Below are 18,726 nucleotides of genomic sequence, written 5' to 3'. Positions count from 1 at the left end.
ATTTGGACCGGATCGAAGATGTTAGGAAAAGGGTGGTATAGCATTTGATTAATGTATAACAAGTCAACTGAATAATAAGGACGAGAAAAACGATAAAAAAAATAAACAAGAATAACATAAAGATTTACGTGGTTTGGTCAAATTAGACCTACGTCCAAAGATGGGGACTTCGAGAGCTTCTACAAAGAGAATATACAAGAATTCCTAAAATTATTAATGGCTTAAAGGTGTGTGACAAACAATTGGTCACCAAAAAGGGTCCTTTTATTATAACATAAAAAACCCTAATGAACCCTAGAATAATATCTTAATATAACTATAATGACGTGTTAATAAACTTAGAGTAAAAATTAGAATAACTCGTAAAAGAACGCATCGTCCGCTAGCCCGGGACAAAATCGCCCGGTCAGGCGCTGCTGCCTGGTCGGGCAAAACCCTCCCAGTCGGAAGCGAGACGAAATTCCAGTTTCAACAGTTTTACGTAAAACAGCCATAACTTCTACATTTCTCAGCAGAATTGGGCATATGACATGTCATTGAAAAGCTCTTGGAACAAGCTCTCACCTCCAATTTGAATCACGTAAAACCATTTATATATTGAGAGAAATGTTCAATCAAAGTCAGCCTTATACCATTTTGACAAGATAACCTGTTACAAATAACAAATCTCCACCTTGACTTGAAATCGATCAATCAAGATAACTCCACCTTGAACTGAAAACCAAGAAGTGATGCTCACCATAAACATAGAACCTCCACCTTAAACAAAATTACATAAGCTACTCACTTTAGGCAATCAAGAACGCACATCTTCTATAATTGTGTACATGTGCATCTTCGAGCACAAAGCTTTGTATACAAAACAATCACATGGCCTGGATTGGGAGTACAAGGTCGCTAATGCCAAGCATGCTTATTCAAATTGACCAAACTCTCTTCAAACTCTTCTTCATCTCAACAACAAACATAAGCAATTCTAGAATTATTAAATTACATTAATAATTTCTAAATTACATTTGTACTTAACAAAATACAAAAGTACCAAATTTGAGATAAGAAATAGCATAACTAGAATGAAATCTAATGCATAACCAAGATTGCTACTTTTATTACAAACTCAAAAGCAATCTATCATAGACTCCATAGCAAAAATTCACACGGTTTCTCGTTTTACCTAGAGATCTCAAATGGGCACCAATCATGAAGAGATCATAGTAACCATAGCCCCAAAACTTGTAACCCTAAAGTGCAAAATCATCATGAAAGGCATTGTTGGCGATATTTGTGGATTGGTCCTCATTGGACTTTTCCCCATTCTTCTTCTTTAATTTCCAACAGTCGGTTTTGACACGACCCTTCACGTGACAACAGTTACAGATTTCACTTTTGCTAAAATTCTTTCCACCATGAGCAACCAAATCATTAGTTTGAGAAAGGTTATTAGATTTATAAACCAACTTACTGTTAATTAAATCTCTCTGAGTTAAGGCATCCTTAACATCCTCCAAACTCAAACCATCTCTACCATATAATAGAGTATCTCAAAACTGCTTATACAAAGGCGATAAAGAACACAACAACTTAATAGCCATATCCTCTTCATTGGTCTCAATATCGATGTTTTGCGAATCAATAATGATGGAGAAGAATTTATCTAGACGAAACTCAAGCGATTTACCTTCTTCTAGACTGAGATGATGAAGTCTAGATTTGAATAGTAGACAGTTGGTCACGCTCTTTATCATATAAAGTGACTCCAAATTCAACCACAAACCCGCAATAGTCGTCTCAAACATTCATTAGATAGACATAATTGAATTGCCGAAAAAACCTTCATATCAATCTCCTTCTATACATATCATCCTTATACCCGAAGGCTTTTTGAATGCATGCACCTTCAAAAGCCTTGTGACAGCCACTTTGAACCAAGATGACTTTCATCTTCAATTGCCATAGGCCAAAATTTACTTTCCTATCGAATATCTCAATGTCGAATTTCATTGGAATAATTTAATAAAACTAGTCTATGAACACCTAAGACCTTAAAAACTTGCTCTAATACCAGTTTGTTAGGAAAACGGTGGTGTAATGTTTGATTAATGCGAAACAAGTCAACAAAATAATAGGAACGAGAAAAACGATAAAGAAAATAAACAAGAATAATACAAAGATTTACGTGTTTCGGTCAAATTAGACCTACGTCCACATGTGGGGGATTCAAGAGCTTCTTCACTATAATGAAGAAAACAAAGAGATATACAAGGAGTCCTAAATTCTTAATGGCTTAAAGAGGTGTGTCAAACAATTAATCACCAAAAATGGCCCTTTTATAACATAAGAAAATCCTAATAAATCCTAGAATAATCTCCTAGTATAACTCTAATGACGGCTTAATAAACTTATGGTAACCATTAGAATAACCCGTGAAAGAATGCATCAAAGAGTATCCAGGCAAAACCGCCCGGTCATGCCAAAACTCACCAGTCGGGCGCGAGACAAAATTCTAGTTTCGACAGTTCTTTGTAAAACGACCATAGATTTCTCGATTCTCAGCGGAATCGGGCATATGACCTGTCGTTGGGATGTTCTTGGAACGCTATCAACCTTCAATCTGAATCACACCAAAACCATTTATATATTGAGAGATATATGCATTCAAACTCAGCCTTATGTCATTTTCACAAGATCTCATGTCACAAATAACAAAAGATTATGAATTTAGACCAGATAAAACCATAATTTGGGCGTTATTTTCAGTGTAGTTCAATTATTATTATTGTTATTATTATTGATAATAATATAATTATTATTATTATAATTATCATAATCATTGTTATTATTGTTGTTGTTGTTGTTATTATTATTATTATTATTATTATTATTGTTGTTGTTGTTATTATTATTATTATTGTTATTATAATAATAATAATATATTCTTATTATTATCATCATAATTACCATTATTATTATTATTATTATTATTATTATTATTATTTTATTATTATTATTATTATTATTATTATTATTATTATTATTATTATTATTATTATTATTATTATTATTATTATAATTATAATTATAATAATGATTATTATTAGTCAAAGTATAACATCAACCTTTGTCTTTAAAGCAAAATAATGTATAAACAATTTGGCACCCACCGTAGATCCAACAGCAAGATCTTACGTCTGTTTCTATTAACGACGAAGCGTCTTAATCCGTTCCGTACTAATGGACTCCTGAAAAATGCAAGCTGCCTATCAGCAAATCTAGAAAGATAACGAGTGTCTTTCATCTGAATTCACTACGTCACGAGAACAAGTTCAGAAGCTATAAGAAGAGTTGGCATCGACAAAAGCGTCCAAGCAGCGATGTCAACACAACGTCGAAGACGTCCCCACCAAGCAGTCAATCTCCGATTGATGAAGATAGCACCGACTCAGAAGACAAAGACAATGCCAGCGATTCAAAGATGAACGAGAGCTCAAGCCTGAGAACGGTCCACCAAAAGAGGGAGACCTTATGGCAAAACAGATGGTCGTGATCGAGAAGCAGAACCGTTGGATAATAAGGCTACTGTCTCAACTTCCAGGAGCTACAACCCTAAGTGTCGTCGAATATCGATATGGTTACACTGTTTCATCGTTCGTCGAGAAGATCGCCAAGACAGCAAGTCATTTGGAGTAACACTAACCGGGCCAACTCTTAAATGGCTCAAATCCCTCAAACATGGAAGCATCAGCAGCTTCTCTACCTTGGTCAACAAGTTCTACAACAAATTCGAAGGAAGTCACGGTCTTGAAAATCAGACCATCGATCTATATGGCGTCGTCCAAAAGCAAAGACAATCCATCCGCGATTATTATAATCGCTTTAACAAAGAAATGATCGAAATTAAAGATTTAGATACTGAAACTATTACTGAATGTATCAGAAAATGGCTTGGCCCTTCTGCCAAAGCTCTACAACCATATGGCCAAGTACCCGTGTACGATGTCCTAAAGTCAAATTTAGAGCGTACGTTAGTTCAGATGCGATTGCCAGAAGATGATGCCATTCTAAACACCATATCGATGCGACAATAAAATTTTTGCGCCCAAAAGGCACAACTAGAGGTCTCACCCTTACAACCGTCCCAATCAGGTACATAATGTTAATGGCATATCGAAATCAGCATGATGGATGAAAAGACAGATCACAATGCATACCCTCATATGGTTTTTCTGTCGACATTCGATGCGTAGTAAACGCCTTACCAAAGATTAGCGCTCTCGTCGGTTAGCCAAGATAGAGCAACCGACCAGATGCTTAGAAAGATCAAACCAAATGGTGTTAGTTCCACACGATCATGGCCACAATACAGAAGACTACATAGCCCTTAGTGGGAAGTCGCGTTCATGGTGAACTAAGGACATCTGCAAGACCTCCTAAGCGACAAACGAAATTTTTCCTTCGACAAGAATTCACCAAAACACAATCTGCTTACATCTCCCTTGCACATAAAGGCAATAATGTAATTTCTGGTGGATCTGATGTTTGGGGACAAACATATTCAGCAGCCAAAAGGCTAGCAAGAGAGGGCTCCCCCTTGTCAAAAGTTCCTAAAGACTGCAGGTCGGAAGATGAAAGGAAGTTGGAAGCAATGTCCATTACCTTTGACAACAATGACGTTTGTGAAGAAGAACACCATCATAGACTATTTATCTCCATAACGGTTAGCAACTGCCTGTTACGACAAGTATTGGTCGACGGTGGTAGTTCTGCTAACATTATGTTTTAAAGAGCCTTAGAAGGTATGGGTCTTGATGACATATATATAACAATGAAGTCACCGATCTTAGTAGGATTCAGCGGAGAAGCACAACAAATCGTTGGAGAGATCATTCTACTAACTTACGTCAAAGGAGTCAACTTACATATTAAATTCAACATCCTTCATTTTCCATCAGCAAACAACTTCCTTCTTAGCACACATTGGATCCATAAGATGAAAGTAGTGTCTTCGACGTACCATCAAACGGTTAAGTTCCCTACCAAATGGGGCATCCAAGAGATCAAAGGGCAGTAAAAGGCCGCTAGGGAGTGCTATAATTCATCGCTCAAACAATTAATGGAGACCATCTAGTAATTAACAAGTGCAATAGCAGCAGATGAGCACAAATTGGTGAAGTAGTGCTCGATCCAGCTTTCCCTAATCGCTTTATCAATATTGAAGCAACCATGTCACCTGTATTACGAAACCACGTAATTATATTTTTGAAACATAACCATGATTGTTTTGCATGGTCCCACAAAGACATAGAAGCTCAGGCCAGATGTGATCACCCAAAAGTTGAACGTGGATCCAGAGCACAAGCCAATCAAGCAAAATGTCGCAAGTTCACGCGCCTGAACACAATCTATCATAAACGACAAAGTTTAGAAATTGATCAACGCTAATAAAGTAGCGAAGTAAAATACACTGACTAGTTAGCTAACGTCGTCATCGTTCGCAAGAAAAATGGTAAGCGAAGAGTATGCATTGATTTTATGGACTTAAACAAAGCTTGTCCAAAGGATACACTCCCATTACCACACATAGACGCAATGGTAGAACATGACTGCAGGACACAAGCTCTTGGCTTTATGGACTCTTACTCAGGACATTATCACCGCGTTCATCATCGATAAAGGTATTTATTGTTATAAAGTTATGCCCTTTGGACTAAAAAATACAAGTGCGGAATTTCAGGAAATAATTTCCTAAAATCTATCATAGGATCGCCTAAATAATCAAATGCACGAATTAATCAAGAAAGATTAGAAGTACATTGTACGTAGCATGATTTTCCAGATGTATGCAAGATTCGAAGATCTAAGAGCCTCAAGTGTTCCCCCTCTAATAAGTCCACGAGCACCAGTTGAACATCAACGTCTACTAGAACAGAAGAGAAAAGATCCTTTGCTTTTTTGTGGTATAGGCGTCGTTTAGGGGAATATATTAGGGTTTCACAAGCCCGTTCTCTTGCGAAAAGACACTGCTTAATAAAGTCATCCCCTAAACCCTAATACTAGATCCTATATATAATAGAAGACTCATAAGCAAGTTAGGAAAACTGATTCTCCTCCTATTCCCCTCATGATCGGCCAACCGTAATCCTAGATGGATTAGGATTCTTTTCTCTAACTTGTGGTACAATGTGCGACATCATAAGATTAATATATTTTAGTTATACACCCAATCAATATTGTACTATTAATCATATTTATTCTCTAGCAAGAAAATATGAATACTAAAGTAATTAACTTTATTATCTTCATAATTACTTCCTATTTATATTAAGTGTCCATGGTCTTGTCACGAGCTGGACTCGAACCAGCGTGCTCCAGAATCATGATCCGGGGTTCAACCTACCGATCGTGACTTTTGGTTACCTGGTTCATCGAAATCTTCAACAAAAGGCAAGACTAACGAAGGTAGACTACGTCTAGGATGGCGTGGAGCTACAAGCTACTCTTTCTTTGACCCGAGAAGCATAATCTTTTCTTGAAAAGGACTATCACTATGCTTCCGAGGGGCTTATCCTACAAAGATGATCGCGAATGGGCCTCTACTGAGTATCTTGAGTTTTACTATACTAAATGAGTTGGCCTATTTGAGTCTTTCCTTTCTTTTTCACTATAGGAATCGACACAAGCAAAGAGGGAAAGAAGCAATCTAAACCACAAGATATGTGGTTCTACACCAAATGGCTCCTGAAACGAAGCAGCGAGCCCTTGAAAGGCGCCCCAACGTTTATGAATGAGATATAAATGTCGGGTGTCTAAGGATATATTCCTTCAATCTCTCACTTGTTCGAAGACAAGAGCCCAATGTTAAATTCCTGAAGTCACTTAATGCCAAATTTGATAACAGTACACCATGTAATTCTCAATTTTTCGTTCCTTGATTGTGAGTTTGAACTGTTCGAATAAGGATCAACTCTTTAATCCTATTTCGCATGGCCATGTAATTTTTAGTTCTCACTCTTCAGGAGGCTCAGACACCATTCCTATTTAATTGGAGGACTTTTCCAGTCTTCTATGACCATAACTCAAACTCAATTCTTAGCCCACCTGATCACTCCCACTACAAGAAAACACGATATCAACGACCGCTTAAAGCCGTCGTTAATATAGCAAAAACGGTCGCTGATGACTCACCGACGGCCAAACCGTCGTTAAAGAGTCGTCACTGTACAGATGGTCGCGAATATTGGAATCAACGACCGCTTGGCCGTCGGTGAAGATATTAACGACGGTTCCTGGAAAATCAGCGACCGTTTCAAGAACCGACGTTAACTTCATGCCAACGACGATTTTAAGCTGTCGTTAATACAACGACGGTTTAAAGCGGTCGTTAAATCAGCGACGGTTTTAAACAGTCGTTGATTTAACGACTGCTTAAAGCAGTCGTTGATTCTTTTAACGTCTGCTTAAAGCGGTCGTTGATTCAAGTCACATGATTCTTATAATGCAGGCTGGAGCCTTACAATTTGCATAAAAGAAGAAACTTGAGAGTAGAAAAGAATGAGGAATAACAATTGAATAATCAGTCAATTAGAGAATTCAACTCACTAAAATTATTTCAACCAAGAAGAAATTAATATCACAAAGCAAAATTGTAGACATAAATTTTTTTGTCATTCCACAGTAATGGTCAGAGTACTTTGTAAACTAAAATAACTAATTTACACAAAAACTCCCTAAAAGTCTAAAGATGCAAGATTGAAGATGACCACAAAGATCATAAGTATGTTGTGACAACAAAAGCTTCAAAGTCACATTTCTTCAGATATTCTAACTCTCGTAAATTACAAAAATGTTTTGCAGCAGGGACTAACTTCCCTTCCTTGATGGCTTGCTGCATCATCAAATAAATAATGGGCTTGTGTATGTACAACCTGCCAAAGTTGAAATCATCCGATGAGTTTATCGCATAAGTCAAAACCATCAATAAATCGGTAACAAATCACATTCAAGCACATAACCGAATTTGGGGATTATGACAACACAAGTTAAAAGCCTCTCATAAATCAAATAATTCTAGACTGAGATGAAACCTTCATGAATGAGTAATGCGAAGATGAGGACAAGGAAGCCAATAACAATGCAATTGCTTGAGGAGACCACTGTTTGAGAGTATGCAGAGAAAGTGATTTCTACTCCTACTGATCCTATTGTTAAAGCTTTTATGTTTCTGCTCATCATTTTTCCTTGTTGATTTTGATTATCGGTAACAAATCACATTCAAGCACATAACCGAATTTGGGAATTATGACAACATATTGACAATACAAGGAGCTGGTTACGCTCTATTTATACTTTGCTACATATCAGGGCCGTCTTAAACATTTCAGGGGCCCTGTGCTAATTTTAAATTTAGGCCCCAAAATTTTTAGAATATATAACTACGACATATGTGAAAATACATACGAGGCATATAATGTCATATTTGTTATTTCAAACGACAAAATTCATATTTGAGAATAAACTAATACTACCTAAGAACGAGAAATCTTTATCATTATTTAAAACTTGAATGTAAAAAATGAAAAATATTAAGAGTTAATTTGGTAAAAAAAAAAAAAAGATAAATTTCTAGAGTTTGTAATTTTCCACGAAATTGATACTTGAATTTTTTTTTTTTGAGAAAAGCATACTTGCTTTAATTTTATTAGTTTGATGGTATATAAATAAAAGAGGAAAAAAAAGGGACTCAAAAGCTACCTTGTAAGATTTGAACCCTTGACTAAATACAACGACAAGGAATCAATATAAGGTAGTACCAATGTGCTACAACATAAACCTTTGTTATTCTATCACAACAACATAATTATAAACTGATTTGGGGGCCCTATTGACTTGGGGGCCCTGTGCAATGGGTCTGTTTGCACAGCCCATTCACCGGCCCTGCTACATATTGCCATACAGTGATAATAAACCATACTTCTAAATGTACTCTTGTTTAATTAAAGGTTACTTCTTAAATTTAGACCAGCAATTTATACTTTACCAAAGTAGCTGAAACATAAAGGGTGACATGGTAGTCAAAATGGAATATCTCAAACATTTTTCAAAAAAAACTTTTGTTGAAGAACATGAATGTTAGCTAACTGTCAAAAATGTTCTCCTTGCTTCCACACTTCACATAGATAAGGGGTTGCATTGAAAAGTTCAGTGATGATCTGTCATATTTTTTTCATCTCATCCCTGCTACCTTCTTCTACTTAAGTTACTATTTATTGAAATACTTTAATGTACACATGAGAATTAGAGACAATATAGAAGGATAACTTGCAACATATAAAGCAATAAACTACTTGCTCCAGAACACCCTCCCTCTGCTTTAAAGAGGAAGCCCAAAACTTAAAGTAACTGTATGCATAGTCATCCTTGATACCAAAGTTCGCGCATAAAATAATTTCAAGGAAAGATTTGTTGACAGTTACCTTCAACATCTGAAGCTGAGGTCGAGGAACCGTTACTTAGCAGGAGTATAAAGAAGAACGAGTTCAGTACTATCCTTGTCAAAAAGCCCTCAGAAAAATGAAATTGGAAGCTACAACTCCCTTTTTTGTCTGTAAAACAATCAGGCAGAGTTTCTCCCTCTTCAGTACATCATTATAAGTACAAGGTAAAATTATTTAGATCACTTATACAGAACTTAAACAGATGTTATGCATAATTACCATTTCTGTCTGTGATAATAATTTTACATAAGATTAATTAGGATGATTGAATGTTAAGGCTGATACCTTCTCTACTTCTAAAATTACATTTAAGGGTTTGATTAACATGCTAACAACCAACATAGTTGGTACTTAGTACCACATATTTTTCGAAAAACACAAGCTTAGAGTTGAAACATAAGCCAAAATAACTAACACAAGATAAGCAACTTACTTATCTAAAATTAACGAAATAAATAGATATAACAAACACAAAATAACTTACTTATTCATTAACTAACACATATATAACTCAAATCCCAAAATAACTAGATATAACAAACACAAAATATCTCCTTAAAATTAACACGATCAGAAGAAACATTTTATGGGAACAAGATAAGCAACTTACTTGGTTCAGCCATGACTGTTGCAACCTATCACCAAACAACAAGCAAAGAAAACATAAGAAGAAATAAACAACCATGATCAAGAATAAGTGAATATGAGAATGATGATAATGATGATGAATTATGATTAATGGTATAGTGAAAGGGACCCACAGATCATACTAAAATCATATCAAGAAATAATTTTTATAAACAAAAAAGTGATAAAAAGAGATGATATTATTAGACAAGTGTTTGTGTAATGTGTCTATCTCAGGGAAAGTCATTGAAACATATGGCAGCACTCACTATAAAACTATTTGGGTTTTTGGTGGCCAAGAATATGAATAAGTGAATATGAAACCCACTCATAAAATTTTGTTTATTAGTACAGTCTTATTCTTAGAGCATTTTCATTGAGCTTCCCATTTAAATACACACACTCTCTCATCCCTGCCTTTAAAAGTTTCAGCACTGATAATATTGTTGTAATAATTGAAGCATTCAAGCAGAAGAAAGCTTCTCTTAGTTGTTAACTTTGAATTCTTTCAAGGCAATTGGGCAGTGTGGGTACAAAATAAGATTTACTCTAAAACATTGTCTGATAGAGTATATAATTTCAAGGTTCAAATCTCATCCCACCTAAACCCCGAAAAAATAAACAATCAAAAAATTTCTAAAAAAAAAAAAATCAAAACTAAACGTAAAGGAACATGATAAAATAGCAACAAGAAAATCAAATTAGTGAAAAAACAAAAACACGCTACAATTTCAACTCAAGAGCAAGAGTAGATCTCTTCGATTTCTCCGCCGACAATGTGACAGATTTTCAGATCAGTACCCCAAAAAAATCGAAAATTGCAAACCCTAGAATTCGAGAAATTTTATTTTTTTGGCAATTCAAAATTGTTATTGACAACCAAAAAAAGGGTTACAACCTAAAGCATTAGAGTAACAGACTACTCTTAATGCCCACCATACAAGCCACAGAATCTGTTTACATCACTAACATTTGTTTTTGCTTCTCACTACATCTAACTGCAACTCTAAAGATAATATTTCTAGCTAGGTAATCAGGATTCACATCTGAATCTCTAAAATACTTGGCATTCCTCTGTAACCAGATGGAGTACACACTCTCTGTATACATCATAACAAATAGTTTACTTCTATCCTTAGTACTTCTAGCTTTTCTAATAGCCATTTCCATATCTTGCTGAGCTGTTCCTTGAGGCTGCAGATTTAAGTATCTAAGGACATTACACCATACGGTATTGCTGTATTGACAATTGAAGAACAAGTGCTGCACATTCTCAATATCAGTTCCACACAGTCTACACAGTGGACTCACTTCCCTACTCCATTTACTCACTCTTTCAGCTGTAGCAAGTCTATTCAGCAGTGCTAGCCATAGGATAAACTTGCTTTTTGGTGTAGCTTGGTTATTACAAACCAACCTTTTCCATACCACATTATCATAATTTGCTTGGAGAAGCTTGTAAGCTGTTTTTATACTGAATTTCCACTGATTGCTCACTGTCTCCCATCCTCCAATTCTTTCAATCAAATCTCTAGCTTCAAGTATTTTCCTTAGAAGCCATGATGTGTTACTGCTGACAGTAACATCTTCAACTCTTTGTCTTTTGATGTAATAAGCATTCACCCATCTAACCCAAAGCTTATCTTGCTTAAAAGCTAGGGCCCAAAGAAGCTTAAGGATAGCTGCTTTATTCCATATTACCATATTAGTATATTTAGACCTCCTGTACTCTTTGGCTGTTGCAAGAATTCCCAGGCCACAGGAGCTTTAGAGCTTGAGTCAACTGATCCAGTCCACAAAAAGGTTCTACAAATTGATTCAACAGCCTTTATCAATTTTTTTGGAAGTGGAAAAATTTGAGCCCAGTAGTTTTGCATACTACTGAGAATAGATTTCACCAACTGTAATCTTCCAGCATAAGATAAGAGATGAGCAACCCATCCTTGAGCTCTTGCTGTTATCTTATCAATGAGTGGCTTGCACTGAGAAAAATTTAATTTTTTTGCTGATAATGGTACTCCAAGATACCTAAAAGGCAAAGTACCAATAGGCATTTGGATACTTTCAGCCATCTGATTTGCCTCCTCTTGGTTTACACCCCCAAGATATATACAACTTTTCTCAAAACTTGCTTGAAGGCCTGAAGCCTTAGAGAATAACTTGAAAGCCCCCATAATCTTGGTGATGGAACTTGCATCTGCTCTAGCAAACATAAGCAGATCATCCGCAAACATGAGGTGTGTGAGCTGAATTCTTTCACACTTGGGATGGAAATTAAAGTCTGGATCATTACACATAGCAACCATACACCTACTCAAATACTCCATACTCAATGCAAATAAGTAAGGAGACAGGGGATCTCCTTGTCTTAATCCTTTCTTTGCATCAAAAGGCATAGCAGGAACACCATTCAGCAAAATTGAGTAAGAAACAGTCTTCACACATGCCATAATCCACCCAATAAAGATACTAGGGAAGCCTAGTTCTTTAAGCATACTTTCAAGAAAAACCCATTCTACTGAATCATAGGCTTTCTTAATATCAATTTTTATCACACACCTAGGAGAGATATGTCTTCTACTATAGCCTCTTATAAGCTCAGTTGCTAAGAGGATATTATCACCAATATTTCTCTCTGGAATGAAACCTGTTTGAGCTCTATCTACTACCTCTGTAATCACACCTTGTAGTCTCTTTGTCAAGATTTTAGAGATGATTTTGTAGAGTGTAGAGCGACATGCTATGGGTCTATAGTCTCTAGCATAAAGAGCATCATCAATTTTAGGAATCATTGTTACAGCAGTAACATTCACAGGTTTATGCATGAAACCTGTATCAAAAAATTCCATTATACCTGCATATACCTCTTGCTTGATCACCACCCAACTTTTTTTGAAGAAGACTGAATTAAACCCATCTAACCCAGGAGCCTTTGCATCATCAATTGCATTTAGAGCTTGATCAATCTCCTGGATGGTAATTGGTTGCACTAATTGCTCACAAGCAGTAACACTGAGTGTTGTCCCTGCTCTCACTATGTTTAAATCAATTGCCTCCAGATGATTTGAATTTGTGCCTAAATAACTCTTGTAGAAACTGCAGATTTCATTTTGGATCTCTGAAGTTTCAGTCAGTAGATCACCTCTGCCATTATAAATCTTCACAATTTTATTCCTAGCTTTCCTCACTTTTATTGCAGTGAAAAAAAACTTGGAATTAGAGTCACCCATAGACAACCAATTAATTCTTGCCTTCTGCTTCTGAATACTTTCATCTATGCTAGACCACTTCCTCAATTGAGCAATCAACATCAATTCTTCCTCTTGCAACTCACTTGACTGATTCATCTCTGGAAGAGCCTGCATAGCAGCTAGTTTTCTTCTAAGACGAAATGACAATGAAAAATAAAATAACAACTTGAAATCAAAATCTCTTACCTTCTTAGAGATGGAGTTGAAGAAACCCCTTTTTTTGGATTCTCTTTTTTTTCCGTTTCACTTTCTCTCTCTTCAGTCTCTATCTCTTCAATAAGCGTCTATTGCTCCGTTGGAATGAGAGGGAGGAGGAAGGAGCAGATCTGAAGAGGAGAGAGATGAGGGATTAGGGTTGACCGATTGAGTAAGGAGAGGGAGGAGAAAATCTGAACACGCAACTTTATTTTGTCTTTTTTGTCCTCAGCGACCGTTTAACACAGTTGTTTAAATTGAAAAAATCTAAAAATTAAAATAGTAAAATTAACGACTGTTTGAAACGGTCGTTGATAAACAACGACTGTTTATCCGTCGCTAACCACTCTAAAAGCAGTCGGTGGAAACGACGGTTTTAAACCGTCGCTGACTGCAAGAATAACGACCGTTTTTAGAACCGTCGCAGTGAAGCCGTCGTTGTTTTGGCCTTTTCTTGTAGTGTCCCTTTTTTTTGCTAAGTAATTAAGAATATATTGCTACTTAACAAATTTACAACCTAAACCCTATATAGGGAGGAATAAACCGATTAGGTTGGACCCGTCCTCCCTCGCGACAAGAGAAAAACTGCTACACAAACCTAGCTAAGAAACCATTATACAACTTCCACCATACAATTGCCTTAAAGAGTATAAAACCAATTCAGATCACTCCTACAAATCTTTTTAGGAAACAAATTTTTTTTCTTATAACAATGTCTCTAATCCATTTCACCATAAACTCGATAGATGGCACCTTCATATTCCACTTACTATCATTTCTAGCAAGCCAAACCCCGTACATAGTACCTGCTATGGTCGCCTGATCACTGCCTTTATAACCTCCTTTTACGGTGCAACACTTATAACATTGTCAAGGTCAAACTAGTTGTATTAAGGTTATTCAGACATTCTCATGTCTAAGGAATCCACTAAATATAGTAGTTTGATTCTAGTTTCAAAATCTAATTAGGTCAAGTCTCAATATATATCAGTTATACATCCATACAATCAATTAGACATCTCTATGTCTGCATAGCCCACAGAACTGTGCTATCAATTAATTATATACTAGTCTTTAAATAAATCACTTATTATGTCCAATTTAGTGATTTAGCCTAGGGACTTTAAATAAACTGTGATCACAGTTCACTTTATAAGGTTCCATTATCAAAACGTTTTCGGTAATGCTATTTGAAAATACATATTATTTGGACATTGAAGTTAATACTAAACTGTACCATTAATTAAGAAACTAATTTTTATTCATAAGCAATCAAAACATAACAAATAATTTTTCAATTGTAAATATGAAGTAAACAACCTAAAGCCATTCTCCCATATGCTTAAGCCCCATAAATCTAGTATGACACTTATGCTTAGGTGGACCAAGCGGTTTAGTCAGAGGATCTGCTACATTATGCTTAGTATGAACCGTGCTTACTTTTACATCTTCTCTTCTAACGATCTTTCGAATAAGAAGAAATTTCCTGAGCACATGTTTTGACCTTTGATGCGATCTGAGATTTTAAGACTGAGCAATGGCACCATTGTTGTCACAATACAACTAAATGTCGTTCTTAATGCTAGGAGCTACACCAAGCTCATTAATTAACTTTTAGATCCGAACAACTTCCTTTGCTGCATCTGCTGCTGCAATATACTCAACCTCTGTTGTAGAATCTACGATGGTACTCTACTTAGAAGTCTTCCAGTTCACAGTTCCTCCATTGAGACAAAATATGAAACCAAATTAGGATCAGAATGATCTTTGTCACTATGGAAGCTTGCATCAGTGTATCCAGTAACAACCAACTCATCATCTCCACCAGAAACCAAAAAATTATCATTAGTCCTTAGCAAGTACTGAAGGATGTTTTTTTTGCTGCAATTTAGTGCGCATCTCCTAGATTTCACTGGTCTCTGTTGCATACACTCAATGCATATGCGACATTCGGTCGAGTGCACATTATGACATACATAATTGATCGTACTGTAGAAGCATAGGAACATTATCCATACACTTGACCTCATCAAGACCTAAAGGACACTGAGTCTTAACATGTGTTATACTGTTGCATGGGAACGAAACCTCTTTTGGAGTTTTCTAGCTTGAATCTTACAAGAACCTTATCAATGTAAGTCTCTTAACTAAGTCCAATTTGCCTTTTTGATATATCTCTATAGATCTTTATTCCCAACATGTATTATGCCTTTCCTAGATCATTCATTAAGAAACAATTTTTAAGCCATTCCTTGACTGACTTAAGCATTATTTTATCATTTTTAATGAGAAGTATGTCATACACATACAAGACCAGAAAAGTAAACTACTCCCACTTAATTTCTAGTGCACATAAGATTCCTCTTTATTTCTAAGAAAACCAAATTTATTGACTGCCACATCAAATTTGAAGTTCCAACTCCTTGATGCTCGCTTTAGTCAATAAATGGACTTCTTAAGCTTGCACACCCTCCCTGGATTTTCTGGATTTTCAAAACCTTGAGGAGGTGTCATGTACACATCCTCTGTCAAAAACCCGTTCAAGAAAGCGATTTTGGCATCTATCTGCCATATTTCATAGTCATGATAGGCAGCAATTGCAAGGATTATCCCAATACACTTCAACATTGCTACTGGTGAAAAGGTCTCAGCATAATCAATACCATGAATTTGTTTGAAACCTTTTGTCACTAACCTTGCTTTGAAAACACTAATGTTTCCATCGTTTTCTATTTTCAACTTGAAAATCCATTGGAATGCAATGGGTTTCACCCCATTAGGTAAAGCAACCAAGTCCCATACTTGATTTTCAGATATGGAATACATCTCAGATTTCATGGCCTTAAACCAATCTTTCGGAGTCTTGACTTTGCAAAACATCTTTATAGCTTGTAGGTTCTCCTGATTCTAAAATAGTTATTTAGAACTTTCGGTCAAAAGGAAATCAATACATATCTTTGACAAAATGCTGGTCTTAGTAGACCTAGATTGGAAACAACAAAAGAAGTTTCTACATATATGATAGATGTAGGAACATATACATGCATATATAGTCGAATTTCATGAAATAATTTCCTTGTATCTATCATAGTATAGCAAACATAATCAAAAACATGAATGATTAAATTGGGATTACATATACAACCTTCGTAGCATGATTTCCCTATTGTATGCCAACTTTGAACATCTGAGTGAGTTTTGCTCCTCTAATCGGTCCATGAGCACTAGTTGAATGCTAGCATCGGCTAAAATGAAAGAGAAAAGATTCCTTACTTTTGGTGGTATAAGCGTCGGTTAGAGGGAGTAGATTAAGGTTTCATTAGCTTTCTCTCTCGTGTGAAAAGAAACTGCTTAATGAATTGATCACATAAACCCCAAATCCTTTTTTTTCTAAGTAAATAAGTAAATTAATAAAACCAACAATTTACAACCTTACACAATCCCCAAAGGAGACAAACCAACTAGGTTGGACCCTCTCCTAAAAGGATTGCAAAACAAGCCAACAAGGAAGCTACTTACATGACTTTTTTCTTACAAGCTAATGAGTCATTCATAATCTTTCCAATTAATCTCCCTAGGTATTAAAAAAAGCAATCTAGCCTTGACAATACTTTTACACTGTTCAATTGCAGTATTATATTTATACTAGGTACACATTGTTGCCAGTATACTGAATTTCTACTTTGCCAAATAATGTATACCAAAGCTGTTATGCTAGCTAAAATGACTTGTTTTGGAATTTTGACCTTCTACCATTTAGATCATTCTTGATTAGCTGTTTCAAATCATTCAAAGGAAATCTGATACTAAGCCAGACCTTCATGATTTTTAAAAATTATGTGCTTAAATTACATTGGAAGAACAAATGTTGATGATCTTCATTGAAGCTTCCACATATAAGACATAGAGCATTCAGGTTGACACCATACTGAGCCAGTCTAGTTGTAGTTTGCGGCTTAAATTAAATAACAAGCCATAATATAAACCTATGTTTAGGAACATTAAGTCTGTTTCAAATAGATTTATCTCATGACAGATGAACCTGTTCTCCCATAATCTTCTCATAAACAACCTTAATAGAGTAAGAATCTATTGAGCTAAATTCCTCCTGTGAATATAGTTGGTCGATTTTTTCTTTGACATTGCAGATTATTCTCCAAAACCAACTAGCACCTGAGTTAGGTACATAGTTCCTCCAGTTATGGTCCTTCAAATATACTGAGTTGGTCCATTTAATCCATACACTATCCTGTTTGGATGCAATTGCCCATACATATTTATTAAGTCTTGCAACATTTCATTTTATGATGTTGCTGAATCCAAGTCCACCAGCTGATTTTTGAGTACATATTTGATCCCAAGATGCAGTTCCACTCTTATTACAAAAGTGTTTTTCACTTCATAAAAAGGATATGTAGATTTTATTCATTTCATTCAGAACTCTTTTACGTAAAATAAATACATGAGCCCAATAAATGTGTAGACTGAGCAACACTAAATTGATGAGTTGAAGTCTAGCTGTGTAGGATAGTTTTCTTGAACTCCAAACTCTTATCCTTGCTGTCATCTGATGGGTTTTAAAATAGTCCCGCAAGTGCACGGTGTCTGTTGTTAGCAGATACTTAGCAAATACGGGTCGATCCATAAGGACAAAAATTCTACAGATTAATGCTCAATTACTTAACTATTTAGAGAGATTTTTTTTTGAATGATTAATAACTAAGCTAAAATAAACTAGCTCACAAAAGATGGAAATTTATCAAATAATTAAAGATCTAGGGCGTTCAATCGGTCCATCATGCATATACCAATCAGGAGGGTTCATATAAATAATAATACTTGGGTATAAGGTCGAGCAATTAGAGTAAGCGTTAATCTTATGATCGGGTCTTAAAACTCTCAAGGCAACATATCCAGTATGTTCACATCACATAATTAGACTCACTAGGGTGTTCTAAGCCTCTAAAGATAAGATCTTGATCAATACAAACAAAAATTATGCTGAAACGATTCATGAAATCGTACACTAAGATAAATCGCAAATTAAATTGAATCACACTAGAATTACTCTAATCACAACCTAACTATTAAAGAAATCAAGAACAATAAATCATGGCATAAACATGGCTTCCCTCACTAAGGCCTAGAGATGAAACTACTCA

The 18,726-nt window shown here is 35.6% G+C and overlaps 1 long non-coding RNA gene across 1 annotated transcript; it reads right to left on the bottom strand.

Annotated features, from left to right (window-relative positions):
* Window positions 1-7,621: 7,621 nt before the first annotated feature.
* LOC125497023 (uncharacterized) lies at window positions 7,622-10,573 on the bottom strand. The gene is made up of 3 exons (XR_007273536.2): window positions 10,102-10,573; window positions 9,471-9,599; window positions 7,622-7,922 (listed from the first exon to the last, which is right to left on the bottom strand). It is a non-coding gene; the product is annotated as an uncharacterized LOC125497023 (long non-coding RNA).
* Window positions 10,574-18,726: the final 8,153 nt, after the last annotated feature.

Source organism: Beta vulgaris, chromosome 4 (genome assembly GCF_026745355.1).
Source record: "Beta vulgaris subsp. vulgaris cultivar EL10 chromosome 4, EL10.2, whole genome shotgun sequence".
Taxonomy (NCBI): Eukaryota; Viridiplantae; Streptophyta; class Magnoliopsida; order Caryophyllales; family Amaranthaceae; genus Beta; species Beta vulgaris.
Note: the sequence above shows the minus strand (reverse complement) of the source record. Positions and strands in the feature narration are given on the sequence as shown.